This window comes from Ursus arctos, unplaced genomic scaffold (assembly GCF_023065955.2).
Source record: "Ursus arctos isolate Adak ecotype North America unplaced genomic scaffold, UrsArc2.0 scaffold_6, whole genome shotgun sequence".
NCBI classification, from domain to species: domain Eukaryota; kingdom Metazoa; phylum Chordata; class Mammalia; order Carnivora; family Ursidae; genus Ursus; species Ursus arctos.
The window spans coordinates 27921982-27933543 of NW_026623078.1; the positions used below are offsets into that span (position 1 = coordinate 27921982).

Consider the following 11562-nt stretch of genomic DNA (forward strand, 5'->3'; position numbering starts at 1 on the left):
TGGTGTGGGCTAGCATGAAAGTGGGAATTATCTCCCTTTATAAATGCTTAGGCCTGCACTGCATCCTCTCTCTTAGTTATGATTTCTCCATTTGCTTTTTTTCTCCACCTAATTTTGATCTTTATATTCTGGAGGAGATTTCTCTTATTATGTCACATGGCTGTAATTTTTACAAGAAGAAAGGACAGAAAAGCCTTTTGCTACCATCTTGAAAAACACAACCCTGAAATAGGCAGTTTAAGTATTACCTCAGTAAATATTTACAACCACCCTCTGAAGCAAGGATTACCCCTTTCTGTAGATGAGAAAATTGAACAAGAGTTCGGCGGAGCAAAAATCCAAACTCAACTCTACTTGACTCTAAAGCTCATGTCCCTAAACCCCATGCTGCTCTGCTTTAGGGTCGTAGGACTAGCTATGTGCGTAGTTCTATCATTTCTGTTCAAACTACTTCAGTGGCAGGACACCTGAGTGACTCAGTCGGTTAAGCGACTGACTCTTGATTTCACCTCAGGTCATGATCTCAGGGTTGTGAGATTAAGCCCTGCTTCAGGCTCCCCACTGAGTTGGGAGTCTGCTTGGGATTCTCTCTCTCTGCTCTCCCCCTGCTCATATGCTCGCACGTGCATGTGTGTGTGTGTGTGTGTGCGTGCGTGTGAGCAGATGCATGTGTGTTCTCCCTCTCTCTCTCAAAAACAAACAAACAAAAACCTCCAAAAACCTCATCAGTGGCTTCCCATCTTTCTCAAAGGATCAACCAAGTCTTTGAAATGGACTGAAAGGATCTACATGGTCTGCCACTCCCTCCCTATGACTCTTTGATCTAATATTCTACCACTCCCCCTTAGCTCCTACTACTTCTGCATAGGCCCCTTTGTGTTCCGTGTACCAAATAGACTTTCCTGCTGTGTAGCACTCTTTCCTTAAATATCTGTTTTGTAATGACCTCACCTTCAAGTCTGTGCTCAAATCTTCACCTTCTTTTTTGGGACTATCCTGATAATCCTATTTACATTGTAAACTACCTCGCCACCCTCTCACTTCCAAACCCTCTTACTCTGATCTATTTTTTTCCACAGCATTAATCACAATCTTATATACTGCATAATTTACTTTATAAATTATATTTATTGTTTTTCCCAAGTAGCATGGAGGCACAATTTTTTTCTCTCTTTGTTGTTCACTGAGGTATCTCAAGTATGTAGAAAATACCATCTAGAAACATTGTAGTCATGTAAAAAAATCATTGAATGAATTATTTTTCTTGCATTTGTATATTCTACAGTTCATCCTAAAACTACTGGGAGTGTTATAAAAGTCATGTCATAGCTAGAATGTCTCTTTATGTATTGTCCTGGGAAGACATTAACGAATATTTGTACAAGTTGTAGCAATAGGCTGGATTCCTTCCTTTCAGATGTGAAATTAAGATATGAAGTACATGGGCTATCTGTTACTCAGGTATTCTTCGTTGCAAGTTCAAGAAAAATTATTAGGACCTGAAAGTTTGATACCTATTTTTTGATTAGTTGAGCAAATTTTAATTGCCTGAGAGTTTTTATCACTCAATATTGTGCACTGCTTCTATATACAGTGATTTAAATGAGAAGACAAAGTGGAGTTGTCTCCCCCATCAGAAACAAACACAATACAATGTCACAGCATTCCCGAGTTGGTACCTTTGAATGTATGCATTGCAGGATAGGGGGTTGGTTGGGATTGTTGCTCAAAATGGAATTTAAGAAATATATATATATGTATACATATATATATATATATATACATATGTATATAATTTTTTATTTTTTATTTTTTTAAAAGATTTTATTTATTTATGTGACAGAGAGACAGCCAGCGAGAGAGGGAACACAAGCAGGGCAGTGGGAGAGGAAGAAGCAGACTCCCAGCAGAGGAGCCTGTTGTGGGACCCGATCCTGGAACACCGGGATCACGCCCTGAGCCGAAGGCAGACGCTTGACGACTGTGCTACCCAGGCGCCCCTTAAGAAATATATTTTAATTCATTTGGTGAGCAATAATCCCACCTCTCCCATCATCATTAAATCCATGTTAAGAGCCTATGCTGTTTGTAATTAAGTTATTTCTACTTAAAAAAAAAAATGCTAGATTAAACAATAGTTACCAAATCCAAGACGCTACCTCCATTGAAGTAGCATTAAAGATGCGCTCTAGACTTCAGACTTCAAAAGAGTTCTTTTTTTTCATACTTAGCAATAACAAATGTTTCTGTAACCAGCCTTTTAGCACTCTATATTTCTTAGTACCTCATAGATCCTCAAATTTAATTGAACATGCACTCTCTAATTATCCATTTCTACATGAAGCATGTCTCAATTGAGGGACTTCTACAGACCTGCAGGCATTTCGCATGCTCTTTGGTGCATGTGCTTTCTCTCCGAGTGATTAGCAGTAATGACTTCAACTGTCTCAAGGAACACCGGGACTCTGCTTTTAAGTCCTCCAATTGTACTGATGGTTTGCCACCCTGCCCCCGCCCCCTAATGCTTTCTATCTGAAATGGAAAATGAATACTTTCCTACCGAGCTTAAGATGTACACCAACATTTAGTTCCTGGGGTCAGAGTCAGATGCAAACACCTTCTTTTTCTTTAAAGGACTAGAGACAATATGGATAAATTTGGGTCCATTTTGAGTCCGCTTGCTCTCAGATTTTCCTGTGAATAAGAATTGCCTGAAGAGTGTGTTAAGTAGTGATTTCTGGATTCCACCTGCAGAGATTGTGATTCCTTCAGGGTGGAGAGGAGCTCAGGAATTTGTGTGTCTAACAAGCACCCAACAGATTCACGTGCAGATGTTTTGAGCAACAGGACAGCTTCTTGTGGGACAAGCATTTCTTGGGTGGCATTGAAACAGTCCATGACCGTTCCCATGTGTAATACCATGAATGTAGCTGTTGGTGCAACTTTCTCCCCCACTGCTCTCTTTTTCTGTATTGGCAGTGCCTGATGGTTAGTGAGCACAGAAGAAAAGGATGAATAGTGATACAACAATATCATTCTGATAAAATTGACTACATTCAATAGTGTCAGAGTGAGAAACTTTTTTTAAAAACATTTTAAGGATTTCCCCCGAAGATCACTTTTTCTTTGTATTTCTTTATTCATAGATACTGTAGGGGCGCCTGGGTGGCACAGCGGTTAACGTCTGCCTTCGGCTCAGGGCGTGATCCCGGCGTTCTGGGATCGAGCCCCACATCAGGCTCCTCAGCTATGAGCCTGCTTCTTCCTCTCCCACTCCCCCTGCTTGTGTTCCCTCTCTCGCTGGCTGGCTCTCTCTCTGTCAAATAAATAAATAAAATCTTAAAAAAAAAAAAAAAAGATACTGTAGCCCGTAAAGTTGTTTGCAACTCCTATATAATGAGTATGTATCATGCTGTAGCTCATACATAAATGAGCCGGCTCCCAGTCCTTTTCTTGTCTCTGCCGTGCCATGAGATCTGTATGTCACTCTTAATTTAAAAATTTTATTATGACCAAAGTCACTGAGCTCTTCTGGCCTACTGCTGGCATTTTAGACAGGAGGGTAAAAAAAGTAATATAATCACGAACCTAGGCAAAAGTAAAATACCAGTGTTCCACCAAGTAGATTAGTAATTATACTAGCAGAAATAAAGGACAGACATGGCTTCAGGGAGTCCTTTTGATCTGTTTTTCATGGTGGAAAACAACTTAATGTGTTCATACATGATTCTCAGTGACTTCTAGAAAATGCCTTTGTCACTGAAAGATGGAGCAACCACAAAGTAACAGGAATCAGACAATTTTGTTCTTGTAGTAGCTGTTTCATGTCATTTACAAATTCAGTCCCTTGAAACTATCAAAGTAATTTAGTGACAAAGTGGTCAGTTTCAAACTCCAGTGCTCCTTTTTTTGGAAGTGGCACCATATTCCCCCCACCAAAACCATGTTTTTAAAAATAGCCACTGCATTCATTCCTATTATACATTTTGCAAAATATACATGTCGCTGCAGTAGCTTATATTGGTAGCTGCTAAGAAGCATTTCAGTTTTCCCTAGAACATGGCACCTTTTCTCCAATTAAAAATAATCATCTATTAAAGTGAACCAATTTCTCTCTCATTCTTTTTCACTAACTCTCTTCCAAGAAAAAAAGGTGATGTTAATTTTATTTGTAGTGCTCAGTGAATTTTGTGCACAGTTTACTCCCCTCAAAAGTTGTGAAGAAATTTCAGGTTATTTCACATTAAATTAGAAATTTTCTACAGACGGTTGTTGATTGACTCTAGATAGGGAAAATTGAAGTGCCTTAATTCACTATAAGAAAGTTATAGAGATAAAATTACTTATCATTATTAAGTGAAATAAACCCAGCTGTCTCATTCTGCTGAGAAAAAAAGTGGATAGAGTTTTTAATCTAACCGATCTGGGCAGCCACAAGGCAGTAAGTATTTTTAAAAAGCACCAGGGTGATTCTAATGCACAATGGTGCAGAGAGCCACCACTTAGATAAGTAGGAGGCGTATGGTAAATAGGCACATGGCCTCTGAACAAGATGAGGGTTCTGTTAGTGGGGGTTAGATGAAGTGGCCTGTGTTACAAGGACGCAGGTCTAAAGGTAGGAAAATAATTTTTATAATTGAGGTTTAAGTGATGTATAACATTATATTAGTTTCAGGTGTACCACATGACGATTTGGTATTTGTAAATATGGCAAAATGATCATCACAGTAAGTCTAAGTAGCATCTGTTCAGAAATTAAATAGCTTTTAATTTATTTAAGTTTAAGCTGGAAAGGATAGATTCTAAAAAAAAAAGATGGGATTAAATAAAATTTAGCCTCCTATTTATTTTTCCCCCTTTTTATAGGCTAAGAAATCAAAAGTAGGTGTTTTAGTCATGATTAAAAAGTAAATTGGAGGCAGAATCAGGGTTATACTTTGTGTCCCTACATGCCTTAGTTTCTTGTTGGACTGACAGAACTTTCTGCCTTCTTTGTGTCCCATTTTCGTGTTTGTCAGGCTCGGGTTTATCATATGGTCAGCGGTGCACATGTCTGAGTCTGTCACAGGAGGATGAGCCCTTGGGAGCTAGAGGCAGTGTCATTAAATGCAGAAACGAGAGAGCTGCCCCTTGAAGGCTTGGGAAGAGTAATGAGACCTCGCAGAGAGAAGGGCCCTGGACATAGACTCTGGCGATCTCGGCTGCAGCCCCGCCTCTGCTGCTTGGTAGTGGGGTGATTGGGACCCAGCGGAATCTCACTTTTCACATCAACAAAATGGGAAAGCTATATAGCCCATACTCTTTTCACATGGATCCAGTGACACCGTAAAAAAAAACCTAACAGTTTGTGGATTAACAACTGCTGAAAAAATATATTATGCATGATGACATAGTGTTATCAATGGCAAGGGAAATGGATCTGGGACCAGAAGGCCTGGCCCCGATACCAGCTTGACCACTTATTATCTTTCTGTGTACATATCATTTAACTCCTCTGATCTCTAGAATAAGGATATTTCTACCTGGTATGCCTACTTGAATGAAATTACTCATTATATAAAAACAAAGGTAGTTAGCATTTAACTGCAGCAGGCATGAGGGACACAGGCCTGAATAAGACAACTCGGTCCTGCCTTGCTGGAACTTACAGGCTCCCAGAAGATAGGATGCATGGAAAACTACTTTGTGAATTGTAAAGTGGCAAGCAAATGTGTGGTATTATTGTTATTGTTACCGTCACAAAAGAAGGGCATTCTAGATACACTTAAAGAATTAACCATGTATCTTTTTCTGTGGTTCCGAATGTTCCAAATCGAAGCAAACTCTCAGCAGTTTTTGAATTGGTGTTCAGAGATACATGAGATCAATTTTAAAAAGCTGGGTTGGTTTGGGTTTCCATGTTCAACTGTCAAATGTAAAAATTTTTAGCAGAGCATTTCAAATGCTTAAGAAAACATGGATGTGACGACACCGAATCAGATTCTTTAATTGAATACTGGCTATCACAAGGACCTAAGAATTCCACTCCTTTTTTTCAGGTCACTGGGATACCACATAAGGAATTCCCTGTCATTTCAGTAAGTTCTGTCATGTCCTGATAGGCTCTGTGTTGCCGGTCATACTGCCATGCTCATGCCAGGGAAGTCGTGGTTGACCATAGCTTACAGATCATGAGGAATGGGCTAATTGGACTTGGTAAGAGTTTGTTTTAAATGATTTTAATTTAATTTAATGATTAGGATAAAGACTAATGTTCTAGTAAGTTTTTGAGTTTTTAAAAAATATTTCCCATGGTATTTATTTATTTTTGTTTTCAGCATGTTCCGTCCCTCTACTGACAGCTCTCTAATTCTGTTTGTTGTATCTTTGAGTGAATTTATGTGAAATGGACTAAAATAAAAGGCAAAGCATTGGCACTGAACAGGCAACTTCTGTTTTATCGAAGTCTCCCTTTTTATTCTTTCTTCTTGATATAATTGTAACTGCAGTAAAGAAACGTACTCGCCTTTACATGAGCAACCGGGTGGAGCTTCAACACCCCTGAAAGCACAGGTAGGTGAGAAGGCTGAAGCTCCCGCTCTGAGAAATGAATGGCGACGTGCAGCTCCAGGTCCTGAGCACCGAGGCTGGGAGACACGCAGACATGGAAGTAGGAACCAGAGGGGAGCCCGGGCTGAGCAGTGGGATGGGGCTGCCACATCGCTCAGATGCCTATTCCCATGGAAACGGCTTTGCGTTCGGTCCAATGAAGCTCCTCCTGCCTGGGCAGCAGGAGGTGATTTCTCCATTTAGGGCTGTGTTAGGCTGCCCAAGCGGAGGGTCTCATAGGGCGAGGGTCTCATTTTGGCACCAGTTCGATCAGCTGAGAGGGGATGACGTTTGGCATCCATGGGCTGTGCTCAGCCATGTACTTCAAAGCAAACCTTTTGAGCAATTTCCAAGTTAGTGAGCACATCACACTCAAGTCCTGTCTGGTGCTTCAAAAAGCGTTGCTGTGTTTTGCATGTGATCGCTTTCACACAAGGCTGATTTTTGGGTCATTAAGGGAATCAATGCTCAGAAACTCCATAAAATTCTGGGCGTTTTCATCCCAGCTTTAGAAGTCATTGGCCTGATCCTCTCCTGTATAACATAAAGGTCTTGAAGCAGGAAGCTTCAAAGGCAAAGGCTTACAAAGAAAAAAGTAGGAAAAAAAAAATCTCGTGAAATAGTGAACCATTCTTCAACAGTTCCTCCCTTAATTGTAACCATGACACATGTCATTTAACCAAGTGGGGCAGAGCTAGAGAATGAGAGTGCAGTGTTTTCCTGGTTGAAATTGGTTTTGGTTCTTTTTTCAACTCAAAGCTTATTAATGGGTCACTTTTCTGCAAATTCTCTAATAAAGTAATGGGGCTAAGACCTAACTAACCCCGGGCAATGTTTTGCTGAGGAGACTCCCCTGTAAAGGCTCTTTGTTATTTTCTCTATCAGGCCATGGGCCCCTGGCTTACGGCTGTATCCCCAGCTCTTGGAGCCGTGGCTAGCACGTGTGAGGCACTTGATACCTACCAGTTGAATAAATGAACACATATGTCCCCTCTGTCTCGAAGATACAGCCAAGAAGTATAAAGGTATCAACTTTACCTAAAGTTGATGATTTGCATTTCTGGGGACCCACAGACTTGCTACAATAACTACCTTATTAAGTCTCTGACTTTCCCAGGAATGAATACCCTCATCAAAAAAAAAAAAAAAAAAAAAAAAAAAAAAAAAGAATTAATACCCTCCCAGGTGGTTCTTCAGAGACAAAACTTGTAAACGACAATAGTATTACGAAACCTTATGGGAGCTCAGAGAAGGGAGCATGAAGTATGTATGGAGGAGTAGTTATTTAGCACGATGTTAAGTCTGATGAGTTTACTGGATGAAGATGAGGAAGGGCATCATGAGGTAGAGAAAACAAGGTGTTGCAAAGGAAACAGCATCAGTGAACTTGGCCCTGGGTGGGGGGGTGGGGGGGGTGCAAGAAAGGCTGGGGAGGAAATCAAGCCAGTGGTGTCAGCCTGGGAAGGACCATGCTATCACATGTGAACTTCCTTAAGGTACCAGGAAGGAAGTTGTAGAAGAGTTGTTGGAGGCAAGGGGATAGAATCAGATACTGAGTGATTTCTGTGTAATCCCTAAGAGGGCTGGGAATGTGCCGCTGTCCTGACAGGCAGACAGCCAGTGGACTTCCGTATCCCAGTTAACGAGAACCAGTAACGTGGCCACACAAGGAACTTCTGAGCAGCTCATTTGCCTCCATAGAAAGTATGTGACATAAAAGACATTATTTTAATAATGTGTGAGGCGATATTGGGTGTTGGGGATATAAAGATGACTAAAATGGAAAGACAAATAATTATGAACGAAGACAGAGGGGCTGCCTTTGAGAGGCTTTTGGTTTAGTTGGGCGATAGACTTGTAAGCAGCGCCTTACCAGACACTGGGGGAGAAAGAAGTGCAACATATGGGAGAATCTTATTTCTGTGTTGTCTCCTTTCTTTAATAGGACATAGGTGGCTATTTCTAAGTCTGCCATGGAAGCTGTCCCAGCTTGAACAACATAAGCTTTTGCGAGGTTTGATCCAAGTCAATCGGCAAGAAGCTGACAGCTGCATTTAGTGGCTCTGGCCGGGGTAGGCAGGTGGTCAGTGTTCACTGCAGGTGGGAAGAACTGTGTCTTAAGTGGGAAAAATCTCTGACCTGAAAACACCAAGGCCTGGATTCTTGACTTTATTCTGCTCTTAACCCTGTGGTTTTGGGAAATTCATTTCACTTTTCTGAGCCTCACTTTCCTTATCTGTAAAAGAGAAGGACTGACCTAGATGATTTCTAAAGTAAGTGGTATTATTTATGATTTCATGAGCTGCAAAAAATTCTTCTCAGCAGCTAGGTATGGAAAATAGGGGGAGTTTTCAAATAAACAAGTGGGGCATTTTGGCTTCTGATTGAATATGAACATCAAGGCATATTCTTTGTAGCTTATTAGAAAATCAAGATGAGAAGGAAAGGTTTTCATTCCACAAATCTTGGAGTTCAGCGTCTGAGGTCTACCAGGGTCTGAGATTGGAGGACCGGTCCATCCTCATAGTTGTGAGGATAAGTCCTCCTTAAAACTGCCAAGATGGTGTCCTTCCTAACCTCCAGATGAAAAGGGGTCAGTTTTGGATCTTTACATTGAGGATTTTATTCAGCCACATTCCACAAGAAGAATGTTGTTTATAAGAAGGGAATTTTCAGAGACTCTGGTGAGTTTGGAATAACTCATCTTAGTATTGTTAGTTGTATGACTTGACAGAAGTGAGCAGTCTAATTTATTCAGATAAAAGCATGGAATGGCTTTGTTCTTTTTGATATGAAAGTTTTTAGGCCTTTCAGACCAAACAATTAGCCTAAAGGGGAGTAAGAAATAAGTGGCTAAGTGAAACATGAAATGGCTAAGGATAGTTAATGCAAAATGAGGATGTCTCAGGAACTCAAAACCTTAGCTGGATGAAGGGGAGGGGAGGGCACTATGGTGGTAGACAGCTGGTTGGTAGATGGGGATGTCATGGAGACAATAACACCCGAAAGAGTGAATTCCTCTCTTGAGTTGGCCTCCAGCTGGCTGACATATGAAGCATAGAAAGTGAAAGAAATATTAAGTCAGGGTAATCAGACTAATCAGGTTATTTTTCAGGGATCCAAGCCAGTCCAAAATGGCATCTAGTTCTATGGGAAGAAAATGATTGATCCACTCCTCTGTATCTTAAGACTTTTGGGGTGGAAAACAGGTGTGTGTGTGTGTGTGTGTGTGTGTTTGTGTGTGTATACACACACACACACATATACAGGTGTGCCTGGTGACTCAGTTGGCTGGGCATCTGCTCTTGGCCTCAGCTCAGGTCTTGATCTCAAGGTTGTGAGTTTGGGCCCCATGTTGAGATCCACACTGGGCATGGAGCCTATTTAAAAACAAAATGAAACAAAACAAAATAACAAACCCTGAAGCAGTCATTGTTGTGGGATGTAAACCCTGCAAGGGACGCTCATGCCTACATTAACTTACCTTTGGTTTTCTTAATAAAGGGGTAGAGTTGGGGAGACTCAGATACTAAGAGGGTTCTTTGGGCACTCTGCTTAAATAAATGATGGGTCATATCATTGGTGGTAGTATGGAGACAAGTGGATGTAGGATTACAAATTCTTGGTTGAGGAGCCAGTAGTAATGGCTCTGTTCATGGAGTATTATTGGAAAGTTCAATATCATCGGGGTCCTTGTTCAAATCAGAGACGCTTTACCCTGAATGTAGCCTCCTTCTCTCCTTCGCATCGTGTTGTGAAACAACCAATTCTTTCTGAATGTCTGTGATTATATATGCCATATATATTATATATATGTTGGGTCATATCACTCCCATTGTGTGGGGTTGGAGGAGATGTGGGTGGAAGTCATATGGCTCTAGTGGCCCAACCATGCTGCCTGCCTGGGTAGAATTATTATAATCCCGGGTTTCCTTACTTGCTTCAAATAAATTTCAGTGATTTACAGTGACTCAACATTGAGGGAGGATTTGATCTCCATTATGAGGAGCTTGAGGGACTGTTGCAGTGTGAGTTTTCAACAGTTCCTGTGTGGAGAATCCTTCTGTGGGTCATTCATAGATGCAGAATGAAAAAAATTGAAAATAAACCCCCCTACATAAAAATAAGCAAAGTAAATGAAAAAATTAAAGTAATAACAAGGACTATACTTAAAAGCTGGAATGAAGATAAATAGTACGAGAAAACTATTAGAAAACTAACCCCGTGTCAGGCTAAGAAAAACTGAAATATGGTGTAGACAATGAAACCAAGACAGCAAAGGTGAGAAAGCTAAGCTGGAGACTTAGAAAAATGACAAAATAAGAATATACATAGTTTAAAAGGATAAAAGTAGACAAACTAAGAGGAAACAGAATATTTTGCCAGGAAAATAGTCTGAAAATGTATACATAGGTGTTGCTTGTGATTATCTTTGGGTGAGTGGGAGTAGGATTTTTTGAAATTATTCATCTTGCTTGTTTTAATATGTGATTTCTCTGATATTATCTTGTATGTGTAATAAAAATTATATGAAAAAGTGCCCATGAGATACATGAAATTAAAATAAGCAGACAAATAAAGAAGCAAAAATGTAGTTAGTCTATATGGTAAAAACTAAGACAAAGAAAGCAGAGAAAATAAATATTCCACAAAACAATACAAAGCAGAAATTGAAAGATTAAAAAATGTACTAACACATATAAATATTTACAAAATTTCAGAGACTAGGGTATTTTTAAAAATTAAAAGGCCCAAGGAATTTTTGGCTTCAGGGCTCTTTTTAGGGGCTAAGCTGGGGCACCCCCCTCAGCTTGAGGTCCCCGCACATCCTCAGGGAGGATGTCCAAGGACAAAGAACACCTCACATTAAGGGTCCTGCCTCTTGTGTCCCTCTAAAAATGTCTAGCAAATGTTGTGGCAGAATCAAATTCCCCTCACTCCAAACCCAAGTGATAAAGCGGTCAGGAGGGAAGG

At 40.4% G+C, this 11562-nt stretch overlaps 1 long non-coding RNA gene across 1 annotated transcript in view; it reads left to right on the forward strand.

Annotated features, from left to right (window-relative positions):
- LOC123000840 (uncharacterized) overlaps positions 1-7707 on the forward strand; it is a 143737-nt gene extending 136030 nt beyond the window's left edge. The window contains exon 11 of the long non-coding RNA XR_007188095.2: positions 6039-7707. This is a non-coding gene — a long non-coding RNA (uncharacterized LOC123000840). The remainder of the gene's footprint in view (positions 1-6038) is intronic.
- The last annotated feature ends 3855 nt before the right edge of the window (positions 7708-11562 follow it).